At 40.0% G+C, this 21,160-nt stretch overlaps 1 protein-coding gene across 3 annotated transcripts in view; it reads left to right on the top strand.

Moving 5' to 3' along the window:
* The window catches only part of MTUS2 (microtubule associated scaffold protein 2), a 265,481-nt gene that overhangs the window by 6,912 nt on the left and 237,409 nt on the right, over positions 1-21,160 (top strand). The window contains exons 2-3 of one of the 3 annotated variants that reach the window (XM_064716686.1): positions 1,826-1,899; positions 17,558-17,970. The gene's annotated coding sequence lies outside the window, so the exon portion shown is untranslated. Of the gene's footprint in view, positions 1-1,825; positions 1,900-16,236; positions 16,291-17,557; positions 17,971-21,160 lie in introns of those variants that run through there. The other 2 variants (XM_064716676.1, XM_064716695.1) reach the window with 2 other exon arrangements.

The raw sequence follows: 21,160 nt of genomic DNA, 5'->3' as shown, positions 1-21,160 counted from the left end.
TTAAAGCTTGGTGTCCATACAGAGGGTCTGACCCTTCTGTCATAAGTTGTCATTAATTAAATGTTCTTATTTAAAATGGGTGAAAGAGCATGGAAGGGCAGCTCAGCCCTGCCCAAGGAGTGTGTGTGTGTTGCTGGGTGCAGATCCTGCCTCTCCATCTCCATGGGAGAGCTCTGCACTGCCCTGATCACCTGGGCTGCCTCTGGCATAATCGGGAGCATTTGAAGAATGATGATGTGAAAGAAGCAACATTGTGGGATTGTTTGGGGGAAGGATTGAGGCAGCTGTGCACAAAGAGACCTATCTAATTAAAACTGCAGGGGAATGGAGATGGTGGCTAATGAGGCTGAACACACAACTTAATTTTACTGAGTTATTTGAAAAGAAGCAACCTGCATTGCTGGGAAATAGAAGATGGGGGAGAAATGGTAAAATGTACCTGGAATTTCATATTAAAATACAGATTTATTTTATAGCCATTAGTGCATGCTTGGCTGAGAATTATTTTGGATTTGGTATTTTACCACATTCATGTGAAATGTATCATAAGTGGTTACCATCAGTTGCATGTGAACAAAACATTTTGAAAGACTATTTGATTAAATCTGTTTCCTAAAATACCATTTATATCTTACATCTTCTAATATTTCCAAGATTTTCATCTAACTTTTCTCTACTTGGTCTTTATGACAAGGAAAAAAAGACCGTCATGATCTCCCCTTCCTCCCTTGCCTTTACTTCCCCATTCTTTCTCTCTCTCTTCCCTTTTCTCTATTATACTGTCAGATCTCACCTAAACTCCACCTGCTCTGCTGATCCCACAGTAAGATCCCTTATCTTGGTCTTCCATGCACTCATATATCTTAATTCTTCACTTTAATATCTCCTGTCTGTTTCCCATCATAATATAAATAAATGCACATCACTGACATAATTTAAAACCCATATATTTTTTTCCCCTCTAAGATCCAAACCCAAAATATTTTTCACCTCTTTTTATTGTCTTTTTAAACTGGTTTATGCTTCTTGAGAGAGCCTGTTCTTGTTTCATCTCTGAATCTCAGCAGTCTGGCTTCGGCCTTTTTTTTACCACTGGTAAAAGCACATTTCATGACTGCTTGTCAAATCTCAGTACTGGCTTTCTTTCCTTCTCTGCCTTGACCTGTTGTTTTTTGACATAACTCACATTCTCTGATTCCAGTGTTTAGTTTTTGTGATTGCAGTCTTTTCCTGACTTCTGTGAGAAGTTCCTTCTGTATGCTTTCCAGGTGATCTTCCTCACCCTTCCTTGTTTTCCTTCTTTCCCTCCATACTTTTTCTGGATGATCTCATCACAAGCAAATGCAGCTAAGTCTCCCTGAGCAACACCACATCACCCATATCACATCAAAATGTGGCAAGGGGACAAGGTGTCAAGTAGCACAGAGTCTCTGTAAAACAATGATCTCTGTAAATATATGAAAACCTGACTGGGTGGAATCTGTGCTTCCCCTTCAGTTTCTGTACCTAAATTTGACTTGAGTGTTGACTTACTCTAAAGATATTCCAGAGGAAAAGGAACAGAAAATGTGGAGTTTGTTTCACAAAGGTTTTGTAGCCTCTTCCCCTTTTAAGAGTAGGTGCATTGCTTCACTTGACTCAGTGCTAAGGCAGATCAGCTTATCTGTGAGCTAATGCCAGGAAACTTGGACGGGATCCTAATCAGAAGAGCAGGATGTTTAATCTTGAGCACTGTGTTTACAGAAGATTTGATGGTGTATGGCCTTGTTACCTACTCTACTTCTAATGAGTCCTTTGTTTTGGTTTCTATTTCCTTTTTTTTAAGGTTTCCACCCTTGGACTGTCTTCTAAGGCAAACTATCACCAATGGAAGAAAAACTTGTTTTTCCAGCATTTTGGGTAAGCTTGTCTTCTGTATTATTAATGTCTGATTTCATCTTTTAAATATATTTGCCACTAAAGAACTCTTCCAAGAAATCTTTGAATTTTTTTGAATAGTGCTATTTTATCCAATGAAAATGCCATTTAATGATTGTGTAAGCAGTAGAGATAAATGTGATTTCAAAGCAGACCATGAGGCTTTTTTACTGTGGGAAATTATCAAACAAAGATAGACCTTTCCTTTCCTAATGTTTTTGCTTTGTTTGTTAGACATAGCATACACTGAAAATATGACTATCTAAACCAATGTACTATATATATCTAAAGTAAATCCTGTTACTTTTTGAGGCATTATAACACTATTTGAAGATAGTCTTTCATGCCTGGGCAGGCATAACTTTGTCAGTGGGGAGAGGACTGTGACATAGATCCTGGAAAAGCTGTGCTGTAGTGGCACAAGGCTGTGTTCATGGCGAGCAATAACAATGCCTGCTGAACTCTCTGTGCATGCATCTCCTGTGGCCAGGCATGATCGTGTCCCTCAAGCGATAAAAAACAGTTTGGCTGGACAAGTTCAGACACCAACAGGGCATAAGTTGATGGAAAGTTGCTCTTTCCACTGGGGAGACCCAAAGTCAAAAGCAGTTTCTCTGGCGACAGTCACACTCAGTCACAAATACTGTGATTATGTCTGGGAAATAAGTGATTGAACTGGAGTGTCACTGTCGTCTGGGTGGCACATACATCCTGGTCATAATCCTGCAGCATCAGGTGGCTAAACACCAAAGAGGAGGAATCTTGTGTTCATGGGCTCACAGGTGGCTTGTGATGCCCCAGCCCTGTTGTGTTGTCCCACATGAAAGAAGAGGATGCCCAGTGCAGTGCACATCTTCACTTTGAGGACCACATTGCAGGACACTGAGTGATGCAAAGATTGCATAGAAATATTTTTAAATGCATTTCCATTGTTACAAATGGCACTGGTTTAAAAGTGGTTGTAACTGTGCCTACTCATCATTGGGGGTGTAAGTCTTGAATCAATTGTGGTGCCTGCTGCAAAACTGGAAGTATAAATCCTCTGGCCAGTTCCAGAGTTGTTTCCAGAATGGCATTTTCAAAACCCTGTGTTTTGTTTCAGACAGAATCAAATAATGTTCGGCAGGGGTAATGTGACTTTCACCTCTTGTACTGATCTCAGCCCACAGCTTAGGAAGATGATGGGTATATAAGAGCACAACTCTAATTGCATGAAATTAGTGTTAGTCACAGCTGTGCCTGCTAGGAGGCTTTCTGATATGCCATGGAAATACTGTTCTGGTAGTGTCACTGTTAATAACACTTCCTAGGAACAGGCTGAAGTGATCTATGTGGGGATGTGTGGATCAAGAGTTTGAAACTGCCCCTCCCTATTTGTACATAGGGATAGATTTTTGCTGCTTTCAGCCAAAAAATCAGAAACTCAGGGGAGTGACTTGATAATATTTTAAGTCATCCAGAAATTTAACACTGGATTACAGTTGAAAACCCATAGAAATACTCAAGACACTTTACTCTGTATCAGATGGATTAAGCATGATTCACTTATTGCATTAAATTCCTGAGGGATTAATAATGTTTGGGTTGTTGTTTCCCAGGCTTATGAATTTAAAGACCAAAGAGGACCACATGAATATCTATTCTTCTTGCCTGCTCTGTGGAGGTCAGAGGAATTTATAGCATTTTAGTAGTAGTCCTTTAATTTTTATTTAGCACACCTTTTTGAAAGAGACCAGGTTTGATTTAAAGGGTGCCAGTAGTACTCAATCTACCATGCCACCATTAAATTTCAGTAAATAATGGGCCTTGCCTTCCAAGACAGTCTGTATCTCTTTTGAGCTTCTGAGTGTTGTACTTCACCTTTTTTTCCCCTGCTGGACTGACAAGGATTCTATTATCGGGATGTTGATTCTCATGTAGTAATCCATTTAGCTAGTCACTTTTGAAATTCACTTGCTATGAGCAGTGTTGATTTAGTATGGTGAATTTTTTAATTCAGGATTTTATGTATAGCATGACTTTAAATCTCTGCCTAGTGGGAAATTAGGGCTAGAAATACGTCCTGTCAGCACATACCATTATCAAATGATGATGTCACTGCATACAAATGATCAGATTTACATGGCCAGGCCTGTTTTCCATACAGCTGTGTTGATTGGTGTTAATTATGTGACTGTCTTTCAATGCCTTATTGATTGTGTCCCATGCTAATCTTTGCCTGCTGTTGCTTACTACTGATGTCAGTCTAACTGCTTGATAGGTGCTTTGCTTATCCCACTTAACCCTTGTAAATGCTGCTTTGATAGCAAGTCTTTCCAGTCACCAGGAACCTTTAATGCACCTATGGCTTTTAAAAGAGTCATTGAATTAAAAGTGATTGATTCACCTGCCCTCTGCTCTTGAATGCAGGGTTTGAACTCAGGGGCCATTTAAAGCTCTCTCAAGTCATAGTGGTATCTTTATCACTGTAACAAGTGAATAGGACACCTTGCATCTTTCTGAATGCAGAGAAGTAGTTGTCAAATCTGTCTTTTTCTGAATGTTTTGGTAATTTTTGTCTGTAATGACCAACTGTTGAAGTCATTGCTTGGCATTCTCTTATTCTTGTTCATTCAGGGAGGAGCTCCTCTTGCCATAAACCTCACCACAGTTTTTGCTGGTTTTTGCTTCCATTGTTTGCTTGCATTTCTGCAATGTTAATTTGTATTCATTGCTAACAGTGTCTTTCCCCCATCTGTTATGTACTATGCATTTGTTTTACAGATTTCTCTGCTGCTGCTTTCACTCTCTGTAGCCAGGACTCTTCAACCATAAAAGCTTCCTTTCATGTCTGTAGCACTGTGACTTTCCTTTTTATTTTTGTCATGTAATAAAGCATCTCTTAGCAGGTCCTTTCATATTTTTGTATGTGACTATTTTCCCCTGATCAGTTTAACATATGATTTGTTTTTAATTTTGAGAAATGGTCTTTCTAAAATATCCAAACAAATAAATTAGATATTGGTTAAGATTGCACATTGTTTTCTATTTGCAAAAGAAATTAGAGCATTGCCCTTTGCCTGTATTAAATCATAATTTTCTGGTTAAATGGTTACCTGTATCCAGTAGGAGTCCAATATATCAGTTGGAGTTGGTATCACTGCTTGCTTGCATTAAGCCATGACTAAAATTTGCAGACTTTCCCAAAGCCACACTTTTAAAGTGGTTCTTCCAGAACAGATTCTCTGCTAGAATAAAATTCAATGTTACAATATTTTTCATACCTTTGAGGATACATACTAGAGAAATACCTCACTTAATGGATTTCTAGCAGACCTCAGCCTCTCTCTCAGCTTGTCATTTGTCAATACTCCAGATTCTGTTTTCCTTCTTGGACATGTGGTATCCATGGCTTTTTCTTCCCACTCTTTTTCTCATAAATAAGTACAGTGCCTTTTAGTGTTTTGGGGCTTTTTTTTTTTATTGTGTGTTTGTCTGTTACCTTCTTAACCTTTAAAAGAATTGAGCTTCCTTTTTGAAAAAGGCAATTCTAATATTTACTGAAATGAAGCCCAACCATTGCCATTGCAAGCAAGCTTTCCAGGGGAATGAACTGTTTGCCCTTTTAAAAGAGAAGCTATTCAAATACCACAGTACGGTGAAAGAATTGCTTTCTATTTCTAGCTCTGCAGTACACCAATCACAAGTATTTTGGCCATTTGTTTTGACATGGGGAGGCTCTTGTTTGCTGGTCAGACCTCTTGAGTTGGCAGCTCCCAGCCCATGTGGCCTTTTGCAAGCCAGTGGTCATTGCTTGGCTGCTGTGCAAACAAGGCAAACTTCCTGAGCTGGAGCTGGTGCTGGGGCTGGCTCTAGAAAGCAGCTGAGGTCAAAAGCTGATAAACTTCTCTTTTCTCATTCCTTGGGATGGCCTTGAAAGTAAAGTCATGAGAAATGACTGTTACTGTGATAACCAGGTAAATGGTTTAGTGCAAACAGCATGCACCTATAAATTAATTTCTCACCAGCAAGTGGCTTCTCAAGGTGTGATCTTGCTCTGTTGCCAGAAATTACTCTCACAGACTTGGGGAGGGTCTGTAAGGAGCTGTACAGACAGAGGATAGTTCACATGAGGTGATGAAATGCAAATGCCTGAGAAAAGCACAGTATGATACTGAAATGTGTCATCACAAAGGTATTTTGACAGCTAAGTGGCATGAGTGGGGAACCTGCAGAATGACTCACTGTATGCATTCAGGTGGGTTGTGAAAGCCTTACTCAGCACTGGTGAGGCAGCACCTCAAGCTCTGTGCTCAGTTCTGGGCCCCTCACTGCAAGGAGGGCATTGAGGTGCTGGAGTGTTCCCAGAGAAGGGAAACAGAGCTGGGGAAGGGTCTGGAGCACAAGTCCTGTGAGGAGCAGCTAAGAAGTCTGGGGTTTCTTAGCCTGGAGAAAAGGAGGCTCAGGGGAAGCCTTGTTGCTCTCTACAACTGCCTGAAAGGAGGGTGTAGCCAGGTGCAAGTTCTTCTGGGTGACAAGCAGTAGGACAAGAGAAAGGGCCTCAAGTTGCATGAAGGGAGGTTTAGATTGGGTATTAGGAAAAGCTCCTTCCCGGAAAGAGTTGTCATGCATTGGAACAGGCAGCCCAGGGAAGTGGTTGAGTCACCATCTCTGGGAGTGTTTAAAAGATATGCAGGTGTGGCACTTGGGGATATGGTTTGGTGGACTTGAGAATGCTGGGTTAATGGTTGGACTTGATGATCTTAAGGGTGTTTTCCAACCTAAATGAATCTATGATTCTATATCTCAAGTTTCTGGTTTCCCATCTATAATCACGTTACTGATTTGTTTCTAAGGAGCAGCATTCCAGCTGGAAACAAGTCCACAGAGCAGGAACTAGCTTGTAGATGTTTTGGGACAAGAAGACTTTTCATTCAGCATTGTGTGGCTTAGTAGGAGGATGCCTACTCCAAAAACCCTTCTGTGCAAAGAATTAGTCTTATAAAGTGAAGTTTATAAACAAAGATTAAGAAATAATTTGTCTGCAATGACAGAATAGCAACAACTTCATTAGCTCCTGGTTTAGCTTGCTTAAAGTTACTTGCAAAGAATCTTCTGATATGTTAATTATGTTATTCATATTGTTTTTCTGAATTTCAAAACAAAGTGTGACCTGGATTTCAAAGTAAAAGTGCATCAAAGCATGCTGTGCTTATTTTTCATAATTAATCATGTATAAGCCAATTTTATGGCAAAACAGATAAATGAGGTGTCAGAATATTTGTTTGTAACTACTTTGCTTCAAGATGTTAGTGCAATTTGGTTCTTACTTTCAACAAAATCCAGTCTATCAGTGTAGGATGAAAGCACAACATGTTAACAAATACTGCAGTTAAACTCTAAATGGATATACCATAACTGGAACATACATTTGCTGTAGTTATTGTAGTATGTGTGCTAAAACAGAAAAAAAGGAACAGTGAAGAATTTGACTAATAACAAATGCCCGTGTACATCATATATGGGTAAATTTGCATAGTGAAGTTTAACAGCTGATGAAACGTGCTTTGATTTTAAATAGGATTTACTGAGTTCTACTGTGAAGTGTAATGGAAAGGTATGATTTTATAGCTCACTTCAGTTGTCTCTCAACCCCTGTCTAACAAGTCCTGGCATTTAGTATGTTACAAACACACTATGTTAAGTGTCACCACTACTCTTCATCTGAGCTAGTGCTAGTTTGAATCTTATGGCTCTTCCTCCTAAAGCTGCTGAGTGGTAGAGGACACAGCTCCAATGAGAGAACAATTTAAAGTTTCTCAGTGAACCAGTTTTGAGAAGAGTTTTGCTCAAATGCAGAGTTTCACACTGAGGCAGCGTGATTAAAAGCCTATGGGGGAATCAAGCATGGGAATGGTTTTAAAGAAGATCAAGGGACTGAATGCAATTTTTTCTTCAAATGATATAATTAAAGAAACAGCATCCTCATTAGCATAACACACTAAATGATAAAAAGAATTGGACAGATGCCTAATCTTGAAATGCTTCTTAATTTACAAGTATACATTTTAAAAAGAAAGCAATTGAGGTCTGTTCTCTCTAGCTGCATGCTTGAATCATTGAAACTACTGCTTATATAACTTACTGTCTCAAAGAGGGACAAAATACACAAAAATTAATCATGTATTCCAGGATACCATCCATATAATGTCAGTTGCACACATGTATAGATGCTAGAACATCCACAATGCTTGAGGTCATCTGGAATTGGATGCCTACCAGAGAAAAGTACACATTTGAACTGTTCTCAGCTGGGGCCATATGCAGCCCCAAAGCAGTGAAGGACAGCTAGTATAAAAGTGAAACACTTCTTTTATTGTTGATTTTGACATTATCTGGAAGGTGATTGATCTGAGTTTATGTTGAGTCACATAGAAATGCATTTGAGATTCCCATCAAATTTAGTTTTTAAGGAGAATTTTTCTGAATTCTTGCAAAAATAGCTTTGTGGTTTTAATGAAATTGTGAATCAGATGTGTCAAGAAGGTGGCATTTGTGTTGATGCCTCCATGACTTGCCTATATTCTGTTCTTGTCCTATATAAGCTGCAATGCTGCAGTTTCCTTTTCTCTTCAAGTTTCATGCTGCTTCTGTTCCTTTACCAACACATCTGTAGACTCCCAAAGGCTTTTGAGATGAAACAAATCTTGTGAAGTCTCAGAGTTATGTTGCCACCTGTGAATGTGGGGAGGTTCCTTAGACTGTGTCCAGAGTGCTGAACAAGAGGTGAGTGTGCGGCAGGGAGGGATTTACTTGCCCTACTCTGTGTGGAGAGTTGTTCTGCACTGCCCAGAGCTCAGCTCAGGGTCTCCTTAGGGGCCCACAGTGCCCTGTGCAACACAGTTATTGCTCCATGTGCATTTTTTTCCAGTAAAAATTTGTGAAATATGGTTATCACCAGAGTATTTGGGCACACAGGGTCAGAGCTACTGACTTTTGAATTATTCCACCCACAGCCTCAGTGCAAAGTAGAGACTGGCTGCAAATGAATATTAGTTTTTCTAGCTGGAAGCAAGCCTCCTTTTCTCTAGTCCTAAAGCTTCTCAGATGGAGAGGTAGAAACCACCACTGTGAAGCTGCTGTGGCAGCCAGAGAGCAGAGAGGTAAGCTGCAGGAGGCAGCCTCTACCATAACAATATTCTGCTCCTTTGAAGCTTACATATTTTGGTACGTACAAATCCCAGTTTAATGTTCGATAAGGAAAAGTCATCTGCTGATGAGCAAACTGACAGGTCACTCTAGAAAGTCAGAAGATCTACTGGCAGTAGTGTTAATGTTGTTGCAGGCTGGGTTTGTGTTTGGCATCAAGATTGTTAAGAAAATATTAATACTGCTCAGAAGATGGTATGGCAGGTAACGTGCTCTGTTTTCGTCTTGACCTTTGGAGTAATTTGGAGCCAAAGACCTGCCTGTTTGATTTTTCTTGTGTCTTAACACATCCAGCTGAATGTGATCTCTTTATATCCTGCTAGTCTTTCATATATGCTGAAGTCGTGAGGCCTCAGACTTCCGATCTATAAAAGGCAGCACTATTGATCTTGCTGATACAAGTTCAAAGCTCTATCTGAAAATACATGATAGTGCTAGAGAATGAATCAATGGTGTGCTAGGGTGTGCATTTTTGAGGCAGGGCTGTATGTCATTCAGAACTGTGGTTGCCCCCAGTGAGTTGCTAACACTGAGACGTGAGCATCTCTGCATTTAGCCAATCTGATCACTGGTCGCACTTCAGCCATTCAAAACTCAGTATCGCAGGCTGTAGGACTCTGCAAACTTTCTCAGGGTTTTCTGTCCGTGCATCCCTGTTCTCCGCATGCTGTGCCTGGGGCTGCTTCATTTGGCATGAGGTGTAGGACAGAGGGTGACCCTTCTTCATCCACTTCAAGTATTTTGGGATCTAAGGTGTCCTTTGCTGGCCCAGCATCTGGGTTTCTTTATCAGAGAGAAAGAAGGGGACAAGGTGACATGGAGTTGTGTTGCTCTGTAGGCTTGGATCTAGTTAGAGTGTACTTTTTCAGCCTGAGGATTCAATTCCTCCCCAGACAAGACATTATTATCTAGTCTGTGCTCATGGAGAGCTTGGTATAACTTGTGTGCGCAGTAAGGACCAAGACTAATAGTCTTCTTTGCTTTGTTTATTTGGGTTTCTTTTGTTTGTTTTTTCTAGCAGATTATAATGATATTCACTGCAGTCCTACTAATTTTTCTTCTGATATTTAATGATCTCCTGATATTTAATGATTTTTTAAATGCTGGATTTGCATGCATGTTCTTTATACATATGTGTATAAGCTTTTTCTAATACCTACAGTTTGAGGAGAAAAAGCGATGTAACTGTTCTCGAAGTCTGAATTAACGATTGACAAACAAATATGTTTTAATTTATTTTTAATGGTGAAGGTTTGGAGGAGTGACTCATAATTTTTTTAATTGCAGAGTTTTTCAATGCAAAATTTATTCTGCTGTTATTTATTTTACTTACTCTTAGAGGTAAATACATGTAGACTCAGTTATTTTTCCTGCTGGAAGTACATGGGATTGTAGCCTGGCATGTATATTTTTCTAGAATTCCCATAAATCCCGTCAGATGTCATCTGTTTACATTTGAGCTGCAGTTACAGGTTTGTCTGTGTTCCACTGTTGGGATCCATCACTACCATACCTAGGAGGTTTCCCAGAAAAATCAGCAGTGATCTTATTTTTCCTCTCATAAGGCAAGGGTTTAATTTTTTCCTACAATGCTTTGTTCTTATTACATTAGTTAATACTGGGATAAAATACTTGATATTAGTTTTGACTTTTTGAAAAAGAAAAACTTGCCAGAAACTCAGAGAAAGCCTTTTGTCTGCCCAAATACTACACAGGGTATGAACAGTTACCACTCGTAACGGTACCTCTGAAAGAGAGAGTGAGGCTGCTTCTTGCTCAAGAGAGTTTAACTCTTGAGAAAGAGGAGGTGTTTGCTGACATAATAAACCATTCAAAAAATAAATGTAGGAAGCTTGGAGCCTGTATTCCATTTTCTGATTTCCATCACATTCTTCTTCTGTCTGCCCTGATGCTGTTTAAAATTGGTTCCTGTAAATTTTGGGGCTTTATTAATTTGACTGACTTTAAAATGCTGTTTCTATGGAGTCAAAAGCATGCTTCGCATGCTGGTTCCTTAAAAAAGCAGATAAAAAAGTAAATAATTGTTCCACTTTTGAATATGAGAAGATGAAGAGTACACCAAACTCCTTTGTTTAAAAATAAAGGGAAACACGTATGATCTTTCTCCCAAATTCTCTTGAAGAATCTATTTGTTAGATATTTGTCTCTTAGGGATTATCCGAACAGAGGAGGCCTGAATTTAGGCATATAGCTGTCTTTAGAATGTGTATTTTTTTCAGTTTTGACTCACAAAAGGTAATATAAATATTTCGTGTATTTAGGGGTTTATGTTACTTCTGGTTTAGACTAGAAAATACGAAATTGTAAACCTGCCACAGTTTCTAGAGAAACCCACATCATTCTATTTTTGCGGCAGATACATGTTCCACTCTTAGTAAATTTCAAAGACTACATTGCTAAAATTCCCTGGGCAATTGGCTTGGCGTCTGCTAATTTAATTCCCATGTAGCACTGTAATAGGATATAAAGTAGAACTCTGGGGACAAGTGATAGTGTTCAGTGAGGATGAAACTCTAAAGTATATGAAAAGGATTGCTTTGCTTATGCTGCAAGTGGTGATAAGAGGTAAAAGAAAGTTTAGAGGAGCAGATGAAGGAGATTGAGCTCTTCCAATACCGAACCTTATCCCAAATGGGAAGAAATTATTATTTGCACCCTGTAGCATAGAAAAGCTTGAGATTAAACTTGCTGTGACAATGAGAGAGAATAGGTGTTGACTGTCACCACCTTCCACACCCTCAAGGTCAGCAAACAGATTTTTCTTTCCCAAGTCTCTCCTCTGGTCTCTCTCAATTAATCCATACTTTAAATTCCTGGCTTGAACTCCCCTGCTCATATGAGTTACTTTTACCATCAGTAAAAACCTTCTGGACCTGTTGGTTTTTTGATTTCCCACCTTCCTGCACCTGGGAAAAGGCAAGAAGAGTATGCTGAGGGTTAGGAAGTACCATGTTGCCTAAAAACTCATCTCTTAACTAGAGGAGGACACAGCACAAGCTATAATGGATTGTGTGTAGATTCATATTGAAAATAATGCTTTGGTTAAGTTAGGAGAAAATGTTGTTATTGCTCCACTGAGCTGCAATTATGGGAGGAGGAATCATAGCCATGCAAGTCTGGGTAGAGGCAAGGGGGAATGCTTATCTATTGATAAAGAAACAAAGAAGGAAACAGCTGAAAAATTACTCTGCTGCACTTTTTCCCACTGTTGATGGGTCTCTTCAAACTTTGCCATGCCTAACACATTTTTTCCTCAACTTTTTCAGCTTTTTTTTCTGGAAAAAATTAAATGTTCTTGGATTTATGTTCCTGCTGTTGACACTGCACTTCACATGAAAAACATTTTATTTGGAAACATGCTGATGTTTTTGCCCAGCCATTACTTTATAAATTCATCCTCTCATCCCCATCCCTGAGTGGGGAATTTTTTTAGCTCCTGGGTGGGACTGACCTGGTTTTACCACCTTTCACAGTTGCAGTTACCACTGTTTGATCAGCTCTTTCCAAGACTACCTGCCTGATGTCCTGCCCTGGCATTCTGCATCTTTTTGCATCTCCGGTTTCTCTCTGTGAATGGCTCATCAGTATTTCAGGCATGTAGCTAAAATAGATATTCTCCTTTTTTTTTTCCCCTGTACATTTTTCTGTGCAGAGAGCACAGCTGACTACTTCCCACTCTCACAGCAGGGGGTTACCTACACATTTTATTTGAAATCCTGTCACTTTTCCTGTAACACCCCTTAGATACTCAGTGCCCCACTTCTGATGGAAGTGCTTTTCCCATCACAGCTGTGCACATCAGCCACTCTCCAGGCTGACCTTCCCTGCTGCACCACCTTCTGTGCCAACCCCCTTTGCTGCCTCTCATCTGCGGCCAGGACAGTAGAAAGTTCTTATCCTCAGCCCTGAATGCCCTTCACATCTTTACTGAGCCTTGGCCACTTTGATGCCTCACTCATGAGCTACTTGTCAGTGGACTCTAACAGTGCACTATTATGTTTGTTACATTTAAACTGATTTTATTTCCACACACTGGGAACTGGTGAAGTTGACTGGGGATGCTGGTAAAAATAGTTTTTTTGTAATGTAGTTGGCCATAATGAGTTTGTGCATGGTCAATAATGGTGGGTCAGTTCTAATCTTGTGGGAGGTTTGGTGGTTTTTTTTCTTCTAATCATGAAGAAAATCACTAGCAGGAATGCTAAAGATTTCAGTTTTCTACCCTTTGGTGCAAGCCCTTCCTGGAAATGAAAAATCTCTTCTCAAAGATGGACAATTTATAAAGTGAACTCCATGGATTCACTTCAGCATTTTCAACTTCCATGGTCAAGAATAAGTAAGAAAACTACTTGGGGCTTGAATATCTCATCTGGCTTTGCACTGAGTCATCTGCAGCAGCTCTACCACAGAGTAACACCTGAGTTTTACAGTGTTCACACTCAGAAAATCTGAATTGAAAAGGACCCACAGGAGCCATCAAGTCCAGCTCTTATGTGAATGGCCATTTATGGACACCTAGTTTACTGGGGTGGGGTCTTTGATTTGACACTCTGAAATTTTCTGTTTTAATATGGGCCAGCTGAAGAGGGGCTGTAAATCACCAAATAATAATGCAGAATGACACTCATCTGAGAAGTGAGGCTTGTCAAGACTCTTATTGGCTTCACTAGCCATTTGGATGAATCAGATCACGGATCTGGCTCTGCCAGGCTCTGACGGCTTTTGCTCAGCTTTCATGTTTAGAGTAGGATGGTGGGAATCCAACAACTATCTGTCTTCTCTAAATCCTCTGAAAGGTGTTGTTATGGGTGTTAAGTCTCCATCAGATCATCCTGTCCTCATCAGGGAGAACAAATTTTTCTTGGGTTTTGCACAGGCCCCTCTTGGGAGGCATTGTGTCCTGCCTGTAGGAGATGTCCCTGCCCATGGGCCTAGGTGATCTTTAAGGTCCATTCCAACCCCTTAACATTCTATTATTTTTCCTTTTTTTTTTTTTTTTAATCTGCTTTTTCTTATTGCCTTCAAAAAGCTGTGTGACTTGACTGGGAATACAGTTTTCACATGCTTACAAGTTCCATTCAAATGTCAGTGGATTGAGCCCATTAGGTCCTCGTTGATGTATTGTATTACAAACACAGACTGTGTCTTTAAGACACATCTTTTTTATAAAAAACCTCTAGGCTGTACCTCATATTATACCAAATTTTATTTCACTTTTTAAATGTTATTAAAGGAGTTTGGATTTTGCCTTAAATTTCTAGTTTGTAGTACTGCAAGCTGCATTGAAGGAAAGGGTGCTGCTGCTGTAAAAATCCAGCTGGCTTATGCAGTCTTCTTGGAGTAGAGGTTTTTTACCAGCTGGAATTACAAAAACTGGAATTACAAAAACTTGCTACTTGACCTAAGGGAAGAATGAATAGCACTAATTCTGAAAAAATGCACCTGCAAACCATTGGTAGGACAATATCCTGAGGAAAGTTCCACAGCAGAGGGTGGAATTGGTAGTCCTGGAGTCTCATTTTTTAAGTGTGGAGGTCTGTCAGAGCTGGAGCTTCTCTTTGCAGGATGTCTGGGTGTTTACACATGACTTGAGGGCTTTACTGGGAGGAAACATCACTGAGCACCTCCTCAGGTGCACTGGTCACCCTTCTGAGCTGACACATCACTTTTATTCCAGGAGAGTGCTATACACACCTAACACAGAGCAGTGCAGGGGTTCCTCTTTGCCATGAATTGCCCAAAACTGTAAACAGCCACTCTTCACTAGAGAACACAGTTGGTCTCCATTTGTAGTAAATTTGGGCCTTGCTGACTAGTCTACAAGCCCTCTTGCAGGCACCATTTCCTTTACCCAGCCCCACATTCCATAAGGGAACAGCCTCCCTTTCTTGTGAGAGCAAATAAGTGTAGGCTGTTTATCAAAATAAGGTGGAAGAGTCTATGCCACCTCATGTTCTTGGTGGAATAAAAGAATTTGTGCTCAAGGAAATATCTTTAGAGAACAGAAGAAATCTTTATTTTGCTGCTGAGAAGTTGGCTTCCTGCTGATTTAGTGAATTTCAGCCATCCCCCCTGCTTATTAACTTTTATACTCTAGGAGTTCATTTTGAGTGTTCTCTTCTGAGAGGCCAGAGAAAATTGCCTGGGATATGGAGAGCAGGGAATACGAAAACATCTCTGGTTAATGCAATATGTAATCCTCTTATTTGATATCAGTGATAAGCGGATCCTTGATCTGTGTGTACTATGGTGCTTTTTGTAGTCAGGATATTCTGTTAGCACAATGACTAATGCCTCCCTTCCCAACTACATGAATGCTTCTTATTTACACAGCTTAAACTCTTTATTCTTGATGCTAAGTGATCATTTAGCAGACTGGCTGCTGGCATGGCTGGGCACTGCAGACTGAAGGAGAGTGCTCTCAGTGACACACATCATTACACGGGCTCTGGCCCTTGCTGATGGGAATTGTGTAGGAATAACAAAAACTGTAAAAATATCTGGCACACTAAGGCTGAAAAGCATAGAACTGAGCCACTTGCACTGCTTAACTCTTAGTGTTCAGAGTGTCTTGCGGCATGATCTTAAGCCACAGTAGATGTAGTGAGTAAAACAAAATCTCTCAGTAAAGCTGAAGGTCTTTCATCGCTAAAATGTTCAAGAGAATCCTTGACAGCTTCAGCTGTGTCTTAGGATGGTACTTATCACTTGTTTTCATATGTGATTTAGGGAAACAGTACAGTATGATTGCAAGCATGGTTTAAATTTCAGTGGAAATACAGAAGAGAAGGCAGGAAACTGAGGTTAGAGAAAACAGGGGGAGGATATTTAGGTGCAAAAATTGAAAGTCTAAGGAGTGGCAGACATAAAACTTGGAGAGATGATAAGGAAGTAAACTTCAGGGAGGCAACAAAAGCTTTCAAAGAAGGTGGTTAAATAGTCTGCAGTTAGGGAGAGAGTCCCTGAAAAATCTATGTATTGGATAAGTGGGTCCCAGTTACTCTAAATGAGCTACAGCTGCAAAGTCCTTAGTTGGGCAGCAGCTGTAGCTCGTGAAGATAAGTGGGATAAAAGGGGTGGGTCGACAGCCCTGGAGGAGCCCCTGTGAAGCCATGAGGAGCTGTGCTACAGAGAAGAGCTGCTTGGTAGAAAACCAGTGAGAAGGTATGGACTTTAAGAATATAATAAGAACAGTATGAGGCTCTAGAAATATGATAATAACAACAAGATAACCACATGCAGTCTGGTAGAAACATACTGTTTTTTGGTCTGTTTCAACACAGATCAAAAAATGTACTGTTCAACACAGGCTTTATCTTAATGGTGTATGTTGTAGACTTAGAAGAGGAGAGCTGGAAGGCATCCCAGGATGTCATCTTTTACATGTGCACCCTCTAAATGTTGCTGACCCATTTTCACATGCACTGATGAGAATCCATGGCACTCACTAATTGCATGGGTACTCTTTTAGACTCTGCTCAGGCTTCTGGAAATATTTAATTGATATCAAGCATGACTGGAGGTTGAATCCAGGTAGTAGGACAGTCCCCTCAGTAAAAGTAACTTGAAAAGTTACTATGTGTGTACATCAGACAACAGTATTGCAATGGTAAAACCAATCCTTCGGGAAGAAGTGTAACGGTGGCACTGGGAATAATTTAAACTTGAAGAGCAATAGAATTGAAGTGTGTTTTTGTTGAGGGACACTATGGTTTTTAGCATCCACAGAATTGCTAGAGGAAGGTAGCTAGAGAAAGGATGTCAGTACTCAGAACCTATTACTCGGTGTTTTGTAGTTTTGGTTCTTACCAGAGATCTGTGACTGGTGTAATTTATCATCTTTTGCCCAGTCGACAGTCATCCCCATGCTTCTGTTTCCTTACTTGCCTCATGTTTGAATTATTGGTCCTTAAACCTGGAGCTGCAACAGGTGAGTCTCATGCATGTAAATAAAAGTTCTTATGCAGTGTTATGAATATTTATAAAGTTTTTCTTGTATGCAGATCATGTTATCATATCCTAATACAAGTATCAGCAAAAATAAGGGTAGGAGGAAGCTGTTCCTGAACTGTCTGGTACACTTGCACTGTGTTCAATTAATTTTAGAGAATTTTCTTATGCGTGCTGGGAGCTCCAATCACTCTACATTCTAACATGAAATCAATGGGATAATCTGTAAAATCCAATGTTGATCCAGGAGAAAAAGAGCAAATCCCTTTCACATAAAGAAATGTTGCATTTATCAATTAACATGCCCATGTCCACCAAAAATTAGTAGAATTTTTAAAACAGGACAATTTTATGAATTTCAAGACTACAGAATTATGCAAATGGTCACAAAAATAGCAGAATAACTGAAGCTTGGTTTCTATTGGATTTTTCTCTCATGATTAGTTCACTTTTTACTGAGGTGTACCACGCCCTTTTGTAGGAAGCCAAAGAAGCCACACAGGGGAGAGTCCTTAGTGATGCTGAAATTGCTGTGGAAACATCAGTCACAGTAGCACCTCATTAGGAAATAGACAGTCACCATGGGAGAGACATTGTGATGAAGAGATTAATTCCTTGGTGTATCATGAAATACTTATTTCAGCTGCAGCTTTCTCATCATTAAGGAAAAAACTTCTCATGAAGACTTTCTGTTGTCACATGAAGTGAAAGTTACTTTCTGTGCTTTCCTCAGCTCTACTCCCTGATCACCAACTTTCACAGAACTTGTGGGAATTCAGCACTTCCACCACAGTTGCTTGAAACGGGCCAGGAAGTCAAAAAGAAGACAGGTCATGCATTTAAATTACTAGTAGTAATTTAGGATGTACTTGGACATAAAGGAAAACCTTACACGTAAGAGCTCGTTTGGTCTGCAATGGGTGGATCTGAGGCTATGGGGTCATAGAGGAGGGGAATGTTTGTTCCTTCTATGCTTTCTGCATTATTCCTATGTCATCATGTGAAGTATGGTTCATAGGGATATTGAGTGTAGGGTGAGAAGCCAGATGGGCTTCAGCTCTGATCTGAGAGGGCAACTGCTGTAAAACACCTTCAAATTCCTTTATAGAAAGATGATTAAAGCATAGAACAGCCCAGTAATGAGCATTTTAATACAGTAGAAGGCAGGCAGTAAGCTAACCCTAGCTGGGAGGTTCCTCAGAAAAGACAGCGATGAATGTGTATGGAGCAATCAAGGAGCACTTCTGGAGCTCACAATGGCTGAAGACAGCTTTGACAATTTTGTAGCTCAAGGATTTTCATCTCTATGATTTCAGCATGGTAGATTGTACAAGATCTAAAAGCAAAAAAAAGAAATCCACCCCCCAAAAAGCTGTTCTACAATTGCATGCTAAAGTGCAGTATGGAAAATTAGAACTTCTCTCCTAGGTAGTTTCTATTCTGTAATGGGAATTATGTATTGATGTCAGAGAATACTAATTCTGATGGTGATCTTAACTTGCTGCTTGTACAGGCTGTGCTACACAGTAACTGAATATGAATGCTTCCAGTTCAGACAAAGGATAAATACAAAAGTCTATTGAGCTAAAATATGCTTGTTTCTGAAGCAAATCAGTGGTGATGTTTTTTCAGAAGCTATGATAAAAGAACCCAAACAAACAAACCCAAAAACCTCTCTTAAGCTGTGGAATTTTATAATTTTTTGTCATGGTTTAGCCCCAAGTCAGCCCCTCATACATTCCCTCCCAGCAGGATTGGGAAGAGAATTCAAAGAGTAAAAATGAAAAAACTTGTGGGTTGAGTTAAAGACAGTTTGATAGGGAAAGCAAGAGCTGTTCATGTGAGCAAAGAAAAACAAGTAATTAAAATCACCATTTCCCATGGGCAGGGTGATGTTCAGCCATTTCCAGGAGAGCAGAGGCCCATCACACAGGGCTCTGACTTGGGAAGACAAACCTCATAATAGGAGGATAGAATGTAAGAAAGTAGCGGTAGTGCAGAAGGTAGTCTCACACCTGAGGAGTTGCAGCTGTTCTAATCACCAAAGATTAGGAACAGGCCTGAACTTAATAGGCCACAGCTGTGTCCAATAAGGAGACGAGTGCTACAAAAGAGTGGGTTAGCTGGGTGAGGAAAGAGCTGGAATTTGTTGGTTGTGCTGTGAGGAGAGCTGGAGTCTGTTGGCTGTGCTGTGAAGAAGGAGTCAGTGCTGTGAGGAGGTGTCCATGAGAAATCACAGAGAAGGTATGAGACTTTTGCAATTAGATGACAACACTGTAACTCCAAATGTTCCTCCCCTGCTTCCTCCTTCTTCCTTCAGCTTTATACACTGAGCATGACACCCTATGGTCTGGGACATCCCATTGGTCAGCTGGGATCAGCTGTCCCTGCTGTGTCCCCTCCCAGCTCCATGTGCCCCCCCAGCCCAGTCACTGGTGGGGTGGGGTGAGAGGCAGAAAAGGCCTCGACCCTGTGTAAGCCCTGCTCAGCAGCAACCAGAACATCCCTGGATTACCAACGCTTTGTTTTTCCCAGCACAAATCCAAAACACAGTCCAGTAAGCAGCCACTGTGAAGAGAATTAATTCTATACAAGCCATAACCAGCACATGCTTGACATGCAAGTTCTTTGTAGAGAAAGAAAACATTTAAATTTTTATTTCTAGTGCTCTTTCATGTGTGCTTGGGAACTGCTTGGGTTCATGGTGTTCTTGTAACTGGTTTTTGGGGATATTTTTGGTTGTAAAAGGGTTTGTATGGTTTTTTTGCTGTTGCTGGCTTGACTGATGAGGAGTGCTGCTATCTGTCACTGGTTATTTCCTAACAGTGGTCTTTGTGCAGAACCTTATATAATATTTCAGGTGGAAGGGTGTCCTCCTAAAACTATACTGGGAAATATGCTGTATGTGTATTGTTGCCTATAAGGAGATTCCCAGTTAATTTTCAAAAGTGTTTATTCCTGGTAGGATAAAGACCTTAACACAGTTTTTTCCTTGTGGTGCTGGTGAGGAAGATCAAACATACCAGGCAGGTTTTTAGCTGTGAAAATAATCAGCATCCAAATCCCAGTGGAAATATAAAGTAATATTTGGGGTCTCTTGGCAAATAAAACAGCTCCTTCAACACCTTTGCAAGTTAAAAATGGGGCATTAAATTGTATCAATCGTATAGTTTAAAAACTGGACTCCAGTTCACTTTTATTTCAACAAATGTAGATGTTGAATCTCAGATGAATAGTATGCATCAGGAAGGCATATTGTGTTTGCTCTTTGGTGTGTTTGTTGGGTTTTTTTACCCAGAAATAGCTCTAAACAACTTAAATGCAGTTAAAAGAAGCCCATCTGTTACTGTTCTTGTTTTCTTACCCATCATTTAAATGGTAAATATCAAACTGTAAATACTTAAACTGTGTTCTCCTCTTTGACAAAGAACAGGTGGTATCAGTTCACCTTATTGTGGAAGTAGTGCAAAAAACACAGGGCAGGTCTGAAATCATCAGCTGCTTGGTACAAAGTACTTATTCCAATCAACTGCCGGAACATTTCCCTCTTAGTTTCTTTAGGTCACAGTTACCTGCTTTTCAGGCTCTCTTCTCCATTAATCTGAAAGGAAGTAACCCTAGCTGATAGGAATGTTTTAGAAAGGAACAGTTTACACCCTGTGAATTTTTGAAATGCCCTTTTTATTTAATGGGCCACATATGCTTTTTTAAATGAGTTTGAAAGGCTTTAATTTAAACTACAGTGGGTGCTCTAGTGCTCTACTACTACTGCTAAAGCACTGTCAGGCAGCGTTGGTTCTTATCCAACAAAGCAACATAATCAAAAAAATGTGCAGTAATTTTTATAACAATAATGTTTTCCTTCATGGAAAACAGAAAATAAATGTGCCTGAAGACTTTGCCTGGGCACAAATTATTTAAGGTTTGCTGTTGTTTTTTTTTTTTTTTTATGTCAAATTAAAGTTTCCATTTGTATCTCTGCTGTCACTTGTAGGTTTTATCTTTCTGAACCTAAGGTTTTTCTTTATCAGCTCTATCTCAAAAGCCATTTATTTAAGGTTCTTGAGGTTTCCTACCATGACAA

The sequence above is a fragment of the Zonotrichia leucophrys genome, chromosome 1, assembly GCF_028769735.1.
Source record: "Zonotrichia leucophrys gambelii isolate GWCS_2022_RI chromosome 1, RI_Zleu_2.0, whole genome shotgun sequence".
Taxonomy (NCBI): Eukaryota; Metazoa; Chordata; class Aves; order Passeriformes; family Passerellidae; genus Zonotrichia; species Zonotrichia leucophrys.
The sequence above is the reverse complement of the archived record's forward strand: the minus strand, read 5'-3'. Positions and strand labels throughout refer to the sequence as shown.